Genomic DNA, 20,647 nt, shown 5'->3' on the forward strand with positions numbered 1-20,647 from the left:
TATCCATGTCTCCGAAACAGCCAAAACATCGAGGAGAATGACAGAGTAAAAGTTTCCATGAAATACAAGCTGTTTTGCCTTACATTAGGAGAATCAGGAGTGGCCCATTTTTTCCCTCATCTCGGGATGAACACTCACCATCACTCACAGAGCTGATGAACAGCAGGAAAAATCTTCACCACTGACTACCTGCACTCACCTATCACCTTCCCACCTACCTTCCCCAGCCCCCACTCTGTTTATGTTTCAGTTCCCGTCCCCTCCCCCATTTCTGAAGAAGGGTCCTGAACCATCAACTTTCCTGCTCCTCTGATGGTGCCTGGCTCGCTGTGTCCCTCCAGCTTCACACTGTGTCATCCTTGACTCCAGCACCTGCAGCTCTTGCTGTCTCCCTGTGAGCGATGTCAGCTTTGGTTCAATCGGAGCACGGGGCGGGGCTTGGAGGACCCAATGGAAGCGGCCTACCCTCCAACCAATCAGAGCGAGTGAGATGTTTGTCTGTGTGAAAATCACGTGATCGCCCTTGTTCGGGGGCGCAAAATCTCTGCGACTGAAGGTCAGCTGCTTTCGGAAGGTACAGTACACGGGACAAAAAGGAAAGGAGCAAAAACCGGGAGGGAAATAGTTTCGGTATTGACTGAGAGGTTTTAATTGCGGTCGATGCATGTCAGAAAACATACATTTTAACATGCCGGCCCCGTGTTTTGCAGCAAATGGAAGAATTGCTGCGGACCTGAGGCTGCGATAGGCAGAGGTGATTGCCACCATCTTTATTAGGGGCAATGATCTTTGGGACTCATGCCGGATCGCCATATTTATAGGTGGCAACCTGCAGTGGAACGCCAGCGCAGCCTTTCTTTGGGGGGGCGGGTATATAGAAGCGAAATGTGTTTTTTTTTCTGGACTTCTTCCCCAGACTGAGACGTGGCGTGTATTTCCTGGGAAGGACTTTTGACGCTGGCGGAGTACTGGCTTCAGGCAGTATAAATTGCTGCAGTTACACGTTAGATACTTAGTGGAGGAGAAATGCCGAAAACGCGTTCAGAACTGCATGTTCAAAAACAGAGTTGGTGGAAAAGCTCAGTAGGTTTGGCAGCATCCGTGAATTAAAAAAATAACGTTTCGGATCCGCTAACCCTTGCTCAGAACTTCATGTTACCTGTTGCACTCTCACTTTCGGAAGTCCTGCTTTAAATATTATGATCTATTAAAACATATCCGTTTGCCCAGTATTCATATGATTGGGATCAAATCACTGAACGTGCTCTGAGTCCCCTTGTGCTCCCTGGTCAAATTCATTAATATCTGACTTCCTCCGTCTCTAATAATGGGTGTATTTTCCCTCTGCATCTTTCTGTGTCGGGGAGCAGGGTAATTTGAACAGGAGGATTTATACATAACGAACGGAAACCAAGAGAAATGTTTGCCTTTTCCAAACAATCTTGTGGTGTTTTTTGGATTTCTATCCAGGGCTGACAGTTATTTGTCTCTTATGGATTTGTTTTACAGGGTATTAATTGAGAATAATTTGCAGACCAGGATCCATGCAAGTTCTCCATTAAGCAGAGTGATCAGGATCTGAGTATCATTGACACTTAAATGCGAAAGGGAAGAGGTTTAACCATTCTATCCATGGGAGAATATTCCTGGTAAGGTTGTAACTTGAAAGCAGAATATTCAAATTTTTGGTTTGATCACCCCTGGGATAAGTGTTGAGTTCTATACCCTGCAGCTGAGAAAGGAGATATTGGCCTGAGAGGGGCAGATTTGTCCAAACAACACCTCGTCTCCTTGAAAGAACTGTCATATTTAGTCCCAATCGCCCACTTCATGATTTTAATCTATATATTCTTCATTCTTGAATATCTGCAAACTTCCTTTTAAAATTCCTTATGGGCACAAATTCCAGCACCCCTTCAAGTGGAATCTTCCAGATCCTGACAACTCTTTTGATCCTGAAACTGCTGAAGTCTGTGTGGAGTCCTGAGGGTTATAAATTACTGCATTTAACGTGAAGATGCTGTTCCCTGAGCTCCCATTGAGCTGAATTGAAACAGTATGGGAGGCTGAGATCAGAGTGGGTGTGAGCAGACAATGAAAATGAAAATGAAAAGGCTGCACTGTGAGTGCTGCTTGGCTAAATGAGAGTGCTTTGGAGTTGGGTGAAACAGAAAGAAAGTGAAACTGAAAGATTGAGTGTGATGCTCAGTCTCAGTTTGGGCAGTTCAGAAAGTCTCACCGTCCTAACGGAAACAGTCAATTGATAATTGATACTGGAAAGAATTTTCTTACAGTTTTTAAAGTATATATTAGCTTATATAAAGTTAGCGACTTTTGATTTTATAATAGTAATGTTTGAAATGAAGGGGAAGGACCTAGCTTCATTAAATTCTCTTTAAGGCAGAAACTGGCTTAATCTGGAGAGAAGTCACAACAGAAGACCTCAGGTCTGTGTTGTCCTTGTCTAGCACAATAGAACATAGACCCTTGATGTTGTGTCGACCTGGGAAATCAAACTGAAGCCCATTTAACCCACACTATTCCATGATCATCCATATGTTTATCCAGTGACCACTTAAATGCCCTTAAACTTGGCGAGTCTACTACTGTTGCAGGCAGGGCATTTCACGCCCTTACTACTCTGAGTAAAGAACCTACCTCTGACATCTGTCCTACAACTATCACCCCTCAATTTAAAGCTATGGCCCCTCGTGCTGGCCACCTCCATCCGAGGAAGAAGGATCTCAGTGTCCGCCCTATCTACTCCTCATATCAGCTTGTATGTCTCTATTAGGTCACCTCTTAACCTTCTTCTAACGAAAACAGCCTCAAGTCCCTCAACTTTTCCTCAAAAGACCTTCCCTCAATACCAGGGAACATCCAGGTAAATCTCCTGTGCACCCTTTCCAATGCTTCCACGTCCTTCTTATAATGTGGCGACCAGAGCTCCAAGTGTGGCCGCACCAGCGTTGTGTACAGCTGCAACATGACTTCATGGCTCTGAAACTCAATCCCTCTACCAATAAAACCTCACACACCATCCACCTTCTTAACAACCCTATCAACCTGGGTGGAAACTTTCAGGGATCTATGCACACGGATCCTGAGATCTCTTTGCTCATCCACACTACCAAGAATCTTACCATTAGCCCAGTACTCTGTATTCCTGTCACTCCTTCCAAAGTGAATCACCTCACACTTTTCCGCGTTAAACTCCGGGATATTACCAGTGTCCCTATTGGCTATTTGTGCAGGAAGTGTATCCGTCTGCAGCTACTGGTTAGCTGTTTTTCAGAGCTGGAGCTGTGGGTGCAGTCAGTATGGAGCATTCATGATACTGAGAAGGTTGTGGTAGCATTCTCAACAGATTGGTCACAAGCAGGTGAAGATTACACAGACAGCAAGGGAATGGGTGGCCATCAGACAAATAAAAGGCTCAGAAATGAAGTGCTCGAGTCCCTCGTGGTCATCGTCCTCAAACAAATATACTGTTTTGGGTACTGTTTGGTCGGGGGAGGGCTGGTGGTGGTGGGGTGGCCAATCGGGAAGCAGCATCAGTCAAGTTCATGGCACTTGGAGTGACTCTGCTGCGGAGAAGGGGAGGAAAATGATGAATATGACTGTAGAGACAGGGGATTCAATAGTACGGGGCTCAGAGAGACATGAATCCGGGATGGTATGTTGCCTCCCTGGTGCCAGGATCAGCGATGACATGGAACAGCTTCAGGACATTCTGGAGTGGGAGGGTGAACATCCGATTGTACCAGTGACATAGGAGGACCTGAAAGCTGAAGATAGGAAGATAAGAGATACATTAAAATACAAGATCTCAAATGTAGTATTGTCAAGCTTACACCCATTGCCACATTGTGGTAGGGAGGAGTTTTGTGTTGTGTTCAGTTGTACAAGCGACCTTTATTCAGAGCTCTGTTACCGCATGTGTGGGAGAGGCCAGAGTCCACTCCAAACCTGGCTTTCACGTGAGGCCTAATTCCCCTCTTAAATACAGCTCAGATTGGAAGAGTGGGCAATGATACTCAAACTTTCCCTGGCTGATTGTAATATTTTTATTCCTTTTGCTAGGTGTTATTTACATGCAATATTGTTGTCATTGTTAGCCACACACCCCAAATCAATATATCCAATCCAGTAAGCAAACAATCATGGACAATACTATGTTCAGCCTTAAACCCTCCTATAATCTCCTGAGGTTAGCTAGAAAATGACTTCATCTGTCTTTGGGACCTGACAATGCTTTTGACAGTTATATTCCTCCTCAGACATTTGCCAGCTGCACCATGTTTTTTGCCAAAAAACAAAATAGTAGCTTATCACTGAGAACTTTTCCAAATTCTCTACTAACTGTAGTGTGGATTGTTAGGAATTGTGATAAAGTCTTTTAAACTCAACTCTGATATAAAGTAACTACAATTTTGTAATACAGTTGAAAATTGTGGAAAAATCCCTCTCTCACTTCAGCTTAAGAGACCAAACAAACAGTGTTTCTGACTTGCTGTTGCAGTTTACAACCCCAACGATTTGCATGCTGCAAATGATTTTTAAATTGAAGTTTCATTTTCCACTCGAAGCGCTTTCCATTATTACTTTCTTGTTTTAATAAAAAGCATCTATTCAAATTCCACTGAGGATGAAATTCAGTCACTTTAGAGCTTTACCAAGCCATTAAACAAAACTTGTTTAGATTTCACAAATAACTAAGGCACTAATCATGTCTTCACTTCGGATTTTGCAATCTATCTTTGTCACTCTTCCGTTGATCTTTGCATGTAAGAATTTATTCAAATTATCCATATCTACATTTCAATTGTTTTATCTCTCTGCAGCCCTGACTTCTCTCTTTTATAACCTTTCTTTGCCCCTTCCTATGTTGTTGGTCTTTTACAGGTTGTGTTTACACCATTTATTGCTTTGCCTTCCATAATGATGCAGTGAGCTGCTTTTATTGCTGACAAACATTCGCTCAAGGAATTCAGCTAACCATTTCATGTTAATTGGTTGTTTGCATTTCTGGTTACAATTACCTAAACAGTTCAGAATGCTGTAGGATCAGACTTTTGCTTCTACTTTTTAATTAAGTAACAAACTTGTGATTGTGGCTGGACCAGGCCTTTAAAAACTGCCTCTTATTAAAATGCTTATGTGTTTTGAACTGCCTGTTTACAGAAACCCAAGTAAATTCCCAAATGTTCCTTCTCAACAGGACTCTTTTATGACCCCCACAGGACCTTTCGTGATCTAATCCAGTAACAGTGTGAGCTGCTACAATGCACGTGCTTGTGAAAGCGAGAATAAGAGGACAGATGAGATGAGTGCATGGCTGGAGATATAACTTAAAGCGTTTAGATTCCTGAGGCTTTGAGACTGTTTGTTTCTGGGGAAGGTGGGACATGCACAAGCTTGAACAATTGTCCTGGGCAGAGCTGGGACAGATATTCTTGTTGATGCTTTTGCTAGTTCCACTGGTGAGGATTTAAACTCGTATGACAGGGGAATGGGAACCAAAGTATAGCTTCAGTAGTAAGAGACTCAGATCAGCAAATGGGACGTGAAATTAGTTCATGATGTTGTCGGTGGCTGAAAGATTAAAAGAAAGAAGGATTAATCAAGATCAAAACTCTCTCATCATGCATCAGTCCTGAGATCCCAGGAATTGGTCTGGTGAACCTTCTTTACGATCATTCAGTAGCCAGGCCATCCTTCCTTTGGAAAGGAGAACAAAGGTGCACACGACTCCAGGTGTGGTCTCACCAAGGCCCTTATAGAAAGATATCCCTCTTCCTGTACTCGAATCCTCTCACAATGAAGGGCAAAATATCATTTGCATTCTTCACTACTTGCTGCTGCCTGTTTCCTAAAAGAGAACAGGAGAGAAACATGGAACTAAATGGGGTCAGACACTCGGGTAAAATTGTTGAACACACTGTCCCCATTGTATCGGTGCTGGCCATCAAGCACCTATTGAAGCTAGGCCCGTTTTCTGGCACTCGGTGTGTAACCTATATTATGGTGCAATGGATGATCATCTCAACACTTCTTCAAGATTGCAATGGTTCCTGCATCTGTCACCATTTCAGATGCTGTCAGATCTGCTGTGTATCTCCATCTTTTTCTGTTTTTATTTCAGATTTCAGGTATTTTGCTGTGTATTCTCAGCCCTTCAGAAGCATCAGAGGGTATGGGGAGAAAACAGGAATTGGATTCATTTTCTGATGTATAAAATGCCTGCCCTTCATGTCTGTCCAAACTCTATCTCTTTTTTTTTTGTAGGCAAACGCTGACTGTTTTCCTTCCCTGAAGGACATTAAATGAACCGGTTCAGTTTTACTGATAATCCAGCAGTGCCCCTCGGTGTTGGATCCACAATTGACCAGATTAATTTCAGAGTTTCACAATCTTTGTGTGTATTCTTCTGGTTTCTCTCTCTCTACTTTTCTGTTTGAAATTTTGATTGCATTCAGAGAAATCAAACAAAACCACATCCAGATCTGACACTCAATCTGTTTGTCATAACCTAATTATCTCAGGATTTTGAACATTGAAGGAAGAAGCACTGTTCACCAGGGAGAAATGCGTATTGTCTGTGTGCCGAAGAGTCTGTGAAGATTCATCTGAAATGTCCAAACACCAGCGCAGTCACACTGGGGAGAGACTGTGGAAATGTAGGGATTGTGGGAAAGGATTTATTTACCCATCCCAGCTGGAAATGCACCAACGCAGTCACACTGGGGAGAAACCGTTCATTTGCTCTGATTGTGGGCTGGGATTCACTCAGTCAAACAACCTGCTGAAACACCAACAAGTTCACAGTGGGGAGAGACCGTTTGCCTGCTCTGTGTGTGGGAAAGGATTTGCGCAGACATCTCACCTGCTGAAACACCAGCAAATTCACACAGGAGAGAGGCCATTCACTTGCTCTGTATGTGGGAAAGAATTTGCTTTGTCATCCAGCCTGTTGACACATCAGCGAATTCACAATGGGGACAGACTGTTCACCTGCTTTATTTGTGGGAAAGGATTCGTTTCGTCAACCAACCTGCTGAGACACCAGCAAGTTCACACCAGAGAGAAATCATTCACCTGTTCTGTGTGTGGGAAAGGATTCACTCAGTCATCCTCTCTGCTGGAACACCAGCAAGTTCACACTGGGAAAAGACCATTCATCTGTTCTGAATGTGGGAAAGGATTCACTCGCAATTCCAAACTATTGGTACATCAGCGAGTTCACACTGGAGAGAAACCTTTCACCTGTTCTGAGTGTGGGAAGGGATTTACTCACTCATCCAACCTGCTGACACATCAGCGACTTCATACTGGAGAGAGACCATTCAGCTGTTCGGAGTGTGGAAAAGCATTCACTCAGACAGTTCACCTGCTGACACATCAATGAATTCACACTGGAGAGAAACCGTTCACATGTTCCGAATGTGGGAAGGGATTTGCTCACTCAACCAACCTGCTGAGACACCAGCGAGTTCACTCTGGGGCCAGACCATTCACTTGTTCTATGTGTGGAAAGGGATTCACTCAATCATCCAAACTGTTAACACACCAGCAAGTTCACCACAACCACATTTGAAGGATTTTGCTTTTAAATCAAGGATTGAACTTGGATCTTTGGGCTGTTTGTACTGGTGTCATTAGTCCCTGCTCAAAACTTGATCTTCTCTTGGGAAATAAGGTAGGGCAGGTGACTGAGGGGTCAGTGGGAGAAATATTTTGGGGCCTATGATCATCGTTGTATTAGTTTTAAAATAGTTATGGAGAAGGATAGACTTGGTCTAAAAGTTAAAGTTTTAAATGGGACTAAGGCCAATTTTGACACTATTATGCCCCTTAAAAGCACAGTAAGACCGCCTATGTATGGGAATGCACAAGATGGATGACATGCAAAACAAGTATTTTACATCGGTATTTACTGTGGAAAAGAATATGAAAGCTAGAGAACTTAGAAATGAATGTGTATCTTGAAAAGTTCCATATTATAGAGGAGGTGGTGCTGGATGCCTTACAGAGCATAAAGGTGGATAAATCCCCAGGACCTCTTCAGGTGTATTCTCCAACTTTGCGGGAAGTTAGGCTTGCGATTGGGCCCCTTGCTCAGATATTTGCACCATTGACAGTCATAGGTGAGCTGTTAGGCTGGAGGTTGGCTATTCCAGTGCCATTGTTTAAGAAAGGTGGTAACATAAAGCCAGGGAACAATAAACTTTTGGTGAGCCTGATGTCAGTTATGGGTAAGTTGTTGGAGGGAAGTCTGAGGGATAGGATTTCCGTATTTGGAAAGCGTGGACTGAATGGGGATAGTCAACATGTCTTTGCCCATAGGAAATTATGTCTTGATTGAGTTTTTTTTTGAAGAAGTTACAAAGAAAATTGATGGCAGACTGGTGGATGTTTTCGATATGGATTTCAGTAAGTAAAATTCCGCATGGTAGACTGATTAACAAGGTGAGATCACATGGAATCCAGGGAGAGCTGGCCATTTGGAAAGGCCTTTGGCCTGCAGTATGCTGCAAGGATTGGTACTTAGTAACTATAACTCCTGCATTCACATCCAAATCATCTTTATAAATGACAGAAATGAGTGGACCCAGCTCTGATCCTTGTGGCACACCACTGGTCACACGCCTCCAGTCTACAAAGCAACCCTCCACCAGCACTCTGTCTCCTACCTTCAAGCCAGATCTGTATCCAAATGACTGGTTCTCTCTGTATTCCATGTGATCTGACCTTGCTAATCAGTCTACCATGAGGAACCTTGTCAACTGCCTTACTGACATCCATATAGAACACATCCACTGCTTTGCCCTAATCAATCCTCTTTGTTCCTTCTTCAAAAAAAATCAAGTTAGTGAAACATGATTTCCTACACACACAGCCATGTTGCCTATCCCTAATCAGTCCTTCCCTTTCCAAATATTTCAAGTACTATCCCTCAGGATTCCCTCCAATGACTTGCCCACCACTAATATCAGGCTCACTGGCCTATAGTTTCCTGGCTTTTCCTTAGCACCTTTCTGAAATAGTGGCACCACATTAGCCAACTTCTGATCCCTCATCTGTGGCTATCGATGATACAAATATCTCAGCAAGGGGCCCAACAATCTCTTGCCTAGTTTCCCTCCGAGTTCTCGGATACACCTGATCAGGTCCCAGGAATTTATCCACTTTTATGCGTTTTAAGCCGTTCAGCATCACTACCTCTGAAATATGGCTAATTTTCAAGTTGTTGCTATTTATTTCCCCACAGTCTATATCTTCCATATCCTTTTCTGTAGTAAATACTGATGCATAATACTTGTTTTATTATATTCCCCATTTCTTGCAATTCCACACATAGGCGGCATTGCTGCTTTTTAAGGGGCCCTATTCTCTCCCTAGTTATCCTTTTGTTCTTAATCTATTTGTAGAATCCTTCTGGATTTTCCTTAATACTATTTGCCGAAGCTACCTCATGTCCCCTTTTTGCCCTCCTAATTTCCCTCTTAAGTATACCATTGTCATTATACTCTTATAAGGATTCACTCAATCTCTGCTGTCTATACCTGGCATGTCCTTCCTTTTTCTTGACCAAAACCTTGATTTCTCTAGTCATCCAGAATTCCCTACACCTACCAGCCTTGTCCTTCACCCGAACAGGAATATACTGTCCCTGAACACTCATGTTTTTTTTTTGAAGGCTTCCCAGTTCTGAATCTTTCCGTTTTACCTGCAATATCTGCCCCAATCAACTTTTGAAAGCTCTTGTGTAATCCCTTTAAAATTGGCCTTCCTCCAATATAGAGCTTTAACTTTCAGATCCGGTCTACTCTTTCCCATCACTATTTTAAAACTAATAGAATTATGGTCACTGGCCCCAAAGTCCTCCCCCGCTGATACCCTAGTCACCTGTCCTGCTTTATTTGTCAAGAGCCGGTCAAGATTTGCACTTTCTCTAGTCGGTACATCACATACTGAATCAGAACGTTTTCCTGGACACTCGCTCTCAGCAAATTCCTCTCCATTCAAGCATTTTACACCATGGAATTCCCAGTCTGTGTTTGGAAAGTTAAAATCCCTTCCATAACCACCCTGTTATTCTTACAGATAACCGAGATCTTCTTTCAAAATTGTTTGTCAGATTCCTGCTGACTATTGGGAGGCCTATAGTATAATCCCAATAAGGTGATCATCTCTTTCTTATTTCTCAGTTCCACCCAAATAACTTCCCTGGATGTGTTCTCAGATATATCCCTCCTAAGTGAAGCCATAATGTTATCCTTGTTCAAAAATGCCACTTTTCACAAAGCACATTCTTGCTTTGCTTCCCCTCCCGCTTTGACTTTCTATCCTTTCTATCGGATCTATAATCTTAGAACATTAAGCTGGCATCACTGTCCATCCTTGAGCCTTGTCTCTGTAATTGCAATGATAACCCAGTTCCATGTTTCCAACCTTGCCCTGAGTTCATCTGCCTTAGCTGTTAGGCCTCTGGCATTGAGATAAATGGTGTTTAATTTATTAGTCCTTTTGCGTTAATTTTAATAACAATTATGTAACTGTAGGGTAGGTTTTGAAAATGATGATGTTTTATTGCTGTATATCAACACCTTCACACTGGGTAAAGACAATCCACCTGCACACTGTGTGAAAAGGGATTTCCTAGATCATTAGGACTGGTTTTCATAGAATTCAGAGTATTCCTACAGTAGGGAAACAGGCCCTTTGGCCCAAGAATTCCACAGAAAACCTCAGAGCATGCCACCCAGACACATCTCCCCGTAGCCCACCTAATCTACACATCCCTGAACACTCTGGGCAATTTAGTTTGGCCAATCCACCTAACCAACACATGGGAGGAAACCAGAGCACCCAGAGGAAACCCACGTAGCCACAGGGAGAACATGCCAACTCCACACACTCATTTGCCCAAGGGTGGAATCAAATCTGGGTCCCTAGCATTGTGAGCCAGCAGTGCTAACCGCTGAGCCACTGTGGATAACCACCAATGAGTTCCCCAGAATCTGTAGGAATTTTTTATGTTGCTCCTATTATCTGTGTCCACGTCATGTTATCTGGGCATGTTTCTCATGATGTTTGAAAACACCACGTGTCTGGTTACCTAGTTGGGAGAAAAAAACAATACAAGTCAACCTTTTATTAAAACTACTGTGCATTGCGTCTTCATCTCAAAAGCAGACTAGTTTATTTTGAAAGGCTCTCCATCTCCCCTAACTCCTCCATCCTCACCTCCCAAGTGTAAGGAACCGGTGGTTTTTATTTTTCACTCAATGACAGTCAGTACATTTCATGTGAGCAAATGGGAACAGGGTCATCCCATAATGCTTGAAACTTAGTGTACTAATGGTACATTATTACAGTAATAACCATTACAATTCTTTTCCGAACCTTTCAAGTTTTACAACACCCTTCCTTTAGCAAGAAGACTAGAATAACACACAGCAGTTACACCTAAACCAGAATGGGACCTGCATCCTTGTGGGGGGTGGGGGTGCGTTTCCAGTACTGTTGAGGGCCTTGTAAATCCCTGAGCAGTGGGCTGAAATCCAGGGAGAATGTTCAAAATAATAATAAGGGCCAAAAAGAGAAGAAACGAGAGTCTGGAAGGCCTTGTCACAGGCCAGTTTAAGGTACAAGGGAGTTTGTTAAGGGTGAATGGTGTTCAGATGAATAAGGCAGATGATTTGAGGATACAAATTAATGGGGCCATAAAGACATTGCTGTCAATTGGACATGGTTAGCAGCTCAGTATTCCAGGTTACAGGGCCTTCATGCAAGGCAGTGGAGGTGGTAAAGGAGGAGGGGATATTGTTATTTTGTTTAGGGAATCAATTACAGCAATAAGGAGGGCTGGCATCTTTGAAAACTCCACAAATAAATAAGGAGGCAAATTTTGAGAAAGTGTAAAAGTAGCAGGATTGTGGTAGCAGGAGCTTTCAATTTCCTCAGCATTAATGGAGTCATCACAGTGGGAAAGATTTATCAGAATTTTTAAAATACATGCAGGACAGCACTTCTTCAGCCACTAAGGAGAAGTCCCAACAAGGAAGGGGAAGGTCCTGGACTTGACTTTAGGTTACAAAGTTGAGCAAGTGGTTGAAGTTTCAGTGGGATTGCATTTTGCAGGCAGTTATTATAACTTTTCGATTCAGGATTGTAAGAAAAGGAAAAGGATGGGCCTTAAGTCCTAAACTGATGCTGAAGTGATGAAGAAAGTAAATGGAATTTTGGCCTTAATTGCGAATTATTGGTGTTTGAGGATCGGGACATCTTGTAACAACTGTATTGGATGTTGGTGAAGCCATACTGGTATATTATTTACAGTTTTGGTGCTTGTATTTAAGAAGGATATGCTGGCGTTGAATGCAGTGCAAAAAAGATTCACTAAGCTGATTCATGGGATGAAAGGGTTAGCCTGTCACGAATAGCTGGAGGAAGGGAATTTGCAGAGAGGAAATACTAAATAATTAAACAGGTGGTGCCCAGTGTTGGACTTGTACTCATAACCCTGCACTTAAGCAGCGTATGTTCTGACAACTGAGCTAACTTGGCCTCCCACAGTCAGTGTTCAAATCCTGCTTCATAAGGTGACGAATGGGTTTTTCACTGATGCCACTGCAGTCCAAGGAAGTAAAAGGTAATTGCTTTAGAAAATCCTAAGGTTCCAATGTATTCTTCTCATTGACATTGCAATCCATTTTCAGTACTTGCTCCATGATTTAACATTCAAAATTAATTTCGTGATGTTGTTTCCCTCCTCTTTAAGCAGCCTGTATGACGCCAGTCACTCGGTCAAATGGTGAATAAATCTGTTTCAATAAACCAATTCTTTTCAGCTACAGTATAAGAAATGTTCCTTTATTTTCTGAGTCTCTCACAACATTTTCTTTGTTCTGTGTGTCAACAACTTTTGCCAATTCTCATGTTATGGACTACATGTTCAGACACTGGTTAAAAAAATTCTAAGGATCAGAGGTTTCTGGTGCAGTTGCATGACTTACTGCTAAGCGGTACAAAGAAATAAACAGGCTTAAAGATTAGGAAGGAAATATGTTTTTGCATTTTTAAGTGTAGAGTTCAGTTACTGTGTGCTTGCTTCTTATAAAATGGATGATTTGAAGTCTTCACAGTGCAATGTTCAAACGACAGACACCTAGACATTGTCAGCAAGTATTTAAGGCATTTGACACATTGAGGGAATTAATTTAGAAACACAAATTGTCCAAAAAAAAGTGCTGGATAAATGCAGCAGGTCTCTCAGTTAGTTATTATAGCTCTTTTTGATTCAGGATGGGTATGGAAAAGGACAAAAATGGGTCTAAAGTCCTTTGCTGGTGCTGCAAATGATAAAGAAAGAAAATAGAATTTTAGCTTTAATTGCTACATAATTGTTAAAAATTGTAACAACTGTGTGGGATGTAGTGAAGCCATTCCTGCAGAGAGAGAGAGAGAGAGAGAGAGAGAAATAGTTCTAAGATCTTGAAACTAACATGATTTCATTTGTCTTAGACATTGCCAGACCTACTTTGTTTCTATAGCACTTTCTGTTAAACAGCAAAAAGTTCTTTTCTTGAAGAGAAAAGCTTGATAGGTGACCTGAGAGAAATTGGAGACTTTGCAGGGATTTGAGGCAAAATTGGTGTTGAGGTTGCGAACCCATTAGAGATTTGAGAAATGGTAATGCAGTCTCGAGGCCTCTCCTGCTCCATGACTAAAATTTGGTGTCGCGACATTATCATCGAAGACAATAAGGATGACCATGACTTGTCAGTTACTGTGGCTGAACAGTCTAAGGTGCTGAATTAAGACTCCAGTCTTTTCATTGATGTGGGTTTGAATCTCACTGCTGCGAATGTCCCATGAGCAAGTGGCATTTTCTTCTCCGCAGGATTTTGCTGTGTGTAAGAAAAGAGGAGACAATACACATAATTTGCTGCGTGAAGAAAAAATAAAGATAGACTTGAAGTTCTATTAAAGTTATTTTTCAAGCAGCTACACAGACATGTTTGAGTGTACAGGAGACATAGAAACAAAATAGGTACAGCAGGGATGAGGAAGAACAGAGAGAGGGAGGGGAAAACCTACATTACCTCATCCTCAGTATTTATCCAGAACAGCATTCGGTGAGAGTAACCACTGCATAGTCCTGTGGAAAGTAGGTCCCATTCTCACTTTGAGAAAAACTTCTCACGCTGCATGGTACTATCACGATGCTAAATTGGATAGTCTTTTAACAGATCTGCTGACTTATTTTTCAGCACCTGTGATACACTTTGGGCCAATAACACTACAACTGAGAGAGCAGAGATTTTAATCACTCCAACATTATGGGACACTTGAGTATGGGGGACCGGTCAGTGTCAGGGCAGTTAAATCTAGAGGTAACAAAGAATGGATAGGGTTTCAGCAGCAGATGAGCTGAGACGTGGATGGAGTCAGGTGATGTTACTGAGATGGAAACAGTTGGTTTGGTGATGATGTGGTTGAAAGCTCATCTTAGTGTGAAGTATTTCATCAGAGTTGTGAACAGTCTGGTTCAGCTTCACACAGTTACTGGACAGAAGGTTGCAATCAGTGTAGAAGCTGTCTCGCTGGGTAATTGGAGGAAATTTCAGTTCATCCTGCACCGGATTCAGACAAGTCAGGATGATGTGTGACTTGGAGGGGGTCCTCACCGTGATGGTGTTCCATATAGATCTTCCACACTGGACATTCACAATAGTGAAGTTTAAGGGTTTGTGACATGATGTCAAAGTCCTGATTGAGATGTGGATTTATTCAATACCTGTGTTTCACCTCTTTCTCCACATTCTTTCTTTGTCTGACCACTCACTAGGAGGCCAGAGTCTTGTGTAAGCCCAGACCAGGTGGTAGGTTCTGTTCCCTGATCGACATTAATGAATCACTGGCTTTTGTGGTCACTTCTTTTTTACAGTACATCATTAATCCTATGGGGTGGCACGGTGGCTCAGTGGTTAGCTTTGCAGCCTCACAGCACCAGGGACCCGGGTTCGATTCTCGCCTCGGGCAACTGTATATGCGGAGTTTTCACGTTCTCCCTGTGTCTGTGTGGGTTTCCTCCAGGTGCTCTGGTTTCCTCCCACAAAGATGTGCAGCCTAGGTGGATTAGTGGATTAGCCATGCTAAATTGCCCATGGTGTTCAGGGCTGTGTGGGATATAGGGGGATGGGTCTGGGTGGGATGCTTCAAGGGGCAGTGTGGACTTGTTGGGCTGAAGGGACTGTTTCCACACTGTAGGGAATCCAATCTAATCAAACTACCAGATTTATTACCAGCTGATTTCATAGGCAGCCTGGTGTTTGTGTGGACTCTCTCTTCGTTGCATTGTTCTGTTTTAAATTTATTTCACAGAGTATTCAAAGGGAAACTGACACCAGGTATAATCCCAGCGTTTTATGGGCCCCTCAGTTTATTGTAAACAGAACATTATCAGATTTTGAACATGGAAGGAGAAAGCATTATTCACAGTGTGAAACCATACACGTATTGTGTGTGTGTGGACACCAGTTTTAATTAACTACCAGGACTGACACAATGCAAGCCTTGATTGTGGGGAGGGATTCACTTGATTAACTACAGTCCTGGCACACAAGCTGTTCACACTGATGAGAGACCTTTTTAAATGTCCAAACTGTGGGAAGTGCTTTAAATGTTCTGATGAATCATCAATATGTTCACACTGCTGAGAGACCATTTGTGTGTTTTTTGTAGCCATGTGTTCAGATGATCAACTAAACTCCATTTACACCAGTGAGTTCACACTGGAGAGAGGCCATTCGTCTGCTCTGAGGGTGGGAAGGGATTCACTCATTTATCTCATTTGCTGACACGGAAGTGAGTTTGTCGGTAGCTGTTGGATGTTTGTATTTTGCTTTCAATCACAGTCAGTACTGAACCGTTTCAATGGAATCTGTTTCCATTGGTTTGAATAACTCCAGTTCTCAGTCGTTATATTTAGCATTAGAGTCAAATCAAACAGCTTTCTGTGTGACCTGCAGTATGTTTATTTTTAATGATATGTCTAATAAAAGTTTGTTCTCATTGAACATCTCTTCCCCCTCCCCCATGTATTCTCCATCCTCACCTACAACAACAACAGTGAGGAGCTCAAAGAGCTTCATTGTCTGACTCATGGTGACAATTGATCCACTGCCTCTGCTGCTTCCAATGATTCCAAGGGACTCCTAAAGTTTGCCCCTGTCTGAACCCAGAACCTGCATGTTCCTCTGGCTATAACTATGTAGGAGACAAACCAATGTGTTATGAGCCCCTCTCAACTGGCTGCCAACATTTTCTCTCCTAATTCTCTCCCTTCCTTGTGTGCTTTTTCATCTGCTTGCCCCAACTTCTGAACCTTCTGTATTCCTCGTGACTGTCAATTTGGACTTTTCTCTTTGACACCTATCATAGGTGCTTGTTTTTTGTTCTTAAATTCTAATTGTCATACAAGCAGCCGTGAATGTTTGCCCTTCCTTTCCTTTCTGAGTGTAATTGAACCATCTTCTCTTTGAAAGTATTGCAATTATTAATTGTACTTTGTCCCGTCAACCTCCACTCAGTCATTGCTGTCCAGCTTTGACCTTGCTCTGTTGAAGACAACTTTCCATCAACTGAGCTTTCTTATTCTGAACTAATGCTGGTTATTATCTGATATTATTCTGTACCTTCCTACACGTGATCATGGTCTCCTGAATGATCCGCCGCTGACACTTGATCTACTTGGCTCCCATCATTCCCAAGAAGTATGATCAAACGAGCGCTCTTTCTTTTTGAACTGAATGCACTGTTTTTGGAAACTTGTCATGCATACAATCCAGAAAAACTTACTGTCACTGCCTGTTACTCTAGCAATATTCCAGTCTGTATTTGAAAAACTGAGGTCTCAAATAATACTACAGAACAGGAACAGTCCCTTTAAACCACAAGCCTCCATTAACGCACGATTTTCTAATCATGAAATCTCTTTCTTTCCCCTGCACAGTTTGTATCTCTCTATTCCCTGCCAATTCACGAATCCATCAAGATGTCTTTTAAGTATTGTGATTGTATCTGTTTATCCCACTTCCTCTGGCAATGCATTCTTGACACATACTATTCTGTGTGTAAAAACTCACCTTTCACACCTCCTTTACATGTTTCCCTATTACTTTAAACGTATGTCCCCTACACAAACTGTCATTTCTACTCTCGACTCCAACTACCCATGTCTCTCCCAGTTTTGTAAATTTCTACCGGGTTGCCCCTCAGCCTCTGATATTCAAATGAAAACAAACCAAATTTATCCAACATCTCCTCATAACTAATATCCTCCAAACAAGGTGATATCCTGGTAACCTGTTTCTGTACCCTTTGGTGGTTTGACGAGCAGAATTGTACACAACATTGCAAATATAACCTCACTAAAGTTCTAGCGAGCTGCAACATGACCAATTTTTATACACTTTGCCCTGACCATCATCTCCACTCGGGTTGCCATTTTCAGGAAACTGTGAAACTGTAGACCTAGATACTGCTCTATGATCGTGCTTCTCAGAATTCTGCCATTTACTGTACACTTCCCTCCTTCACTAGACCCTCCAAAATGCATCACCTCACATTTGTTTGGATTAAATGCCACCTGCCATTTTTTCCACACAAGTCTCCAGTCAATCTATGTCCTGCTGTCTCCTCTGGCATTCCTCCTCACTACCTCACAGCTCCCATGATCTTTGTCATTCACATACTTACTAATTTGATCACCTACATTCTCCTCCAAATTTTTTTTATAATAAATATGTTAACAACAGGCCTACACAGGCCCCACACCCCACCTCTTCCTCCATTACATTGATGACTGTATCGGCGCCGCCTCTTGCTCCCCAGAGGAGCTCGAACAGTTCATCCACTTCACCAACACCTTCTACCCCAACCTTCAGTTCACCTGGGCCACCTCCAGCACATCCCTCACCTTCCTGGACCTCTCAGTCTCCATCTCAGGCCAACCAGCTTGTAACTGATGTCCATTTCAAGCCCACCGACTCCCACAGCTACCTAGAATACACCTGCTCCCACCCACCCTCCTGCAAAAATTCCATGACCTATTCCCAATTCCTCCACCTCCGCCGCATCTGCTCCCACGATGAGGCATTCCACTCCTGCACATCCCAGATGTCCAAGTTCTTCAAGGACCGCAACTTTCCCCCCACAGTGGTAGAGAACGCCCTTGACCGCGTCTCCCGCATTTCCTGCAACACATCCCTCACACCCCGCCCCTGCCACAACCGCCCAAAGAGCATCCCCCTCGTTCTCACACACCACCCCACCAACCTCCGGATACAATGCATCATCCTCCGACACTTCCACCATCTACAATCCGACCCCACCACCCAAGACATTTTTCCATCCCCACCTTGTCTCCTTTCCGGAGAGACCACTCTCTCCGTGACTCCCTTGTTCGCTCCACACTGCCCTCCAACCCCACCACACCCGGCACCTTCCCCTGCAACCGCAGGAAATGCTACACTTGCCCCCACACCTCCTCCCTCACCCCTATCCCAGGCCCCAAGATGACTTTCCACATTAAGCAGAGGTTCACCTGCACATCTGCCAATGTGGTATACTGCATCCACTGTACCCGGTGTGGCTTCATCTACATTGGGGAAACCAAGCGGAGGCTTGGGGACCGCTTTGCAGAACACCTCCGCTCGGTTTGCAATAAACAACTGCACCTCCCAGTCGCAAACCATTTCCACTCCCCCTCCCATTCTATAGATGACATGTCCATCATGGGCCTCCTGCAGTGCCACAATGATGCCACCCGAAGGTTGCAGGAACAGCAACTCATATTCCGCTTGGGAACCCCGCAGCCCAATGGTATCAATGTGGACTTCACCAGTTTCAAAATCTCCCCTTCCCCCACTGCGTCCCAAAACCAGCCCAGTTCGTTCCCTCCCTCCACTGCACCACACAACCGGCCCAGCTCTTCCCCTCCACCCACTGCATCCCAAAACCAGTCCAACCTGTCTCTGCCTCCCGAACCTGTTCTTCCTCTCACCCATCCCTTCCTCCCACCCCAAGCCGCACCTCCATCTCCTACCTACTAACCTCATTCCACCTCCTTGACCTGTCCGTCTTCCCTGGACTGACCTATCCCCTCCCTACCTCCCCACCTATACTCTCCTCTCCACCTATCTTCTTTTCTCTCCATCTTCGGTCCGCCTCCGCTTCTCTCCCTATTTATTCCAGAACCCTCACCCCATCCCCCTCTCTGATGAAGGGTCTCGGCCAGAAACGTCAGCTTTTGTGCTCCTGAGATGCTGCTGGGCCTGCTGTGTTCATCCAGCCTCACATTTTATTATCTGTTAACAACAGGGGTCTGATTCCTACTGAAAGGCACTGGTCACAGATCTGTAGCTACTTTTCATCTTCTATGACAAAGCCAGTTCTGTACCCAACTCACGATGTAACCTGGGTCACTTAGACTTCTGTATCAGCCTGCCACAAGGGACCTTGTCAAAGGCCTTGCTGAAGCTCATGTGGATAACATGCATCTTGGCTTCCTGCCTCTCACAAACTGGATTGTGTTTTTTTTTGAATAAGTGGTGAAGATGATCGATGAAGACAGTGCAGTGGATGTTGTCTGCATGTACTCTACTGAAGCATTCGACAAGCTCCCTCATGGTAGCTGGGCCCAGAAGATTATGTCATATGAGATCAATCCATGGTGAGTTGCTAAATTGGATTGGGTTAGAGGACAGAGGGTGGGTGGGGACGGTGTTTTTTGATTGGAGATCTGTGACCAGTGGTGTTCCATAAGGTTTGTCATTTTTTCAAAGATTTGGATGAAAATCTAAGCTGTCTGTTTAATAGATTTGCTAATGTTGTGAAAATTGGTGCAGGTGAGGATAGTGAGGTAGGTTGTCAAAGGACACAGCAGGATGTACATCAATCGGAAAGTTGGATGGAGAAATGGCAGATGGACTTGAATTTAGAGAAGAGTGAGGTAATGCAGTTTGTGTTTAATATCTGCAAATCCTTCTCTTCTAATGTCCTGCAAAAGGAACTCACAAGTCATTTACTGTCATTGCAGGATAGAAATTCAAAACAGACAAGTCCAGATCCTGAGGAACATTATTCTCCTCTCTTATTTCTCAAATCTGTAAATTCCTGGCTCTACCCTCCTTCCTCTTTCGACTGAAATCCACATCCAACCTCCCCATTTCTGTCCTCCGCTTCCAGTTTTCTCCCTTTCTCCGTCCTCTCCCCTCTGGATTAAATTCCTAACTCCTTTCTGCTGACTGAAAAATCAAATCAATGAGTCTGATTTGGGGTTTGAGACACTGGTGCAACCGCACCTGGAGTATTCTGTGCAGTATTGTTCTCGTGATCTAAGGAATGATAGTCTGGCTTTGTAGACACAGTGCTATGAAGGTATACCAGACTGATTCTGGGAAGGGGGTTTCTTCATTCAGAGAGGAGTGAATCTGTGGAGTTCAAATACCAAAGAAAGTGGTTGTGGCAAAATATTGAACGTTGTAAAGAAGGTTTAGATTATTGTTCAGAGGGACAAAGGGATCAAAGGGTGTTGAAAGTGAGAAGGTACTGAGTTGGTGATCAGCAATATCAG

At 43.4% G+C, this 20,647-nt stretch overlaps 1 pseudogene; it reads left to right on the forward strand.

Annotated features, from left to right (window-relative positions):
* The first annotated feature begins 492 nt into the window (after positions 1-492).
* On the forward strand, positions 493-12,856 carry LOC132209360 (zinc finger protein 623-like; annotated as a pseudogene).
* Positions 12,857-20,647: the final 7,791 nt, after the last annotated feature.

This window comes from Stegostoma tigrinum, unplaced genomic scaffold (assembly GCF_030684315.1).
Source record: "Stegostoma tigrinum isolate sSteTig4 unplaced genomic scaffold, sSteTig4.hap1 scaffold_89, whole genome shotgun sequence".
Lineage (NCBI taxonomy): Eukaryota > Metazoa > Chordata > Chondrichthyes > Orectolobiformes > Stegostomatidae > Stegostoma > Stegostoma tigrinum.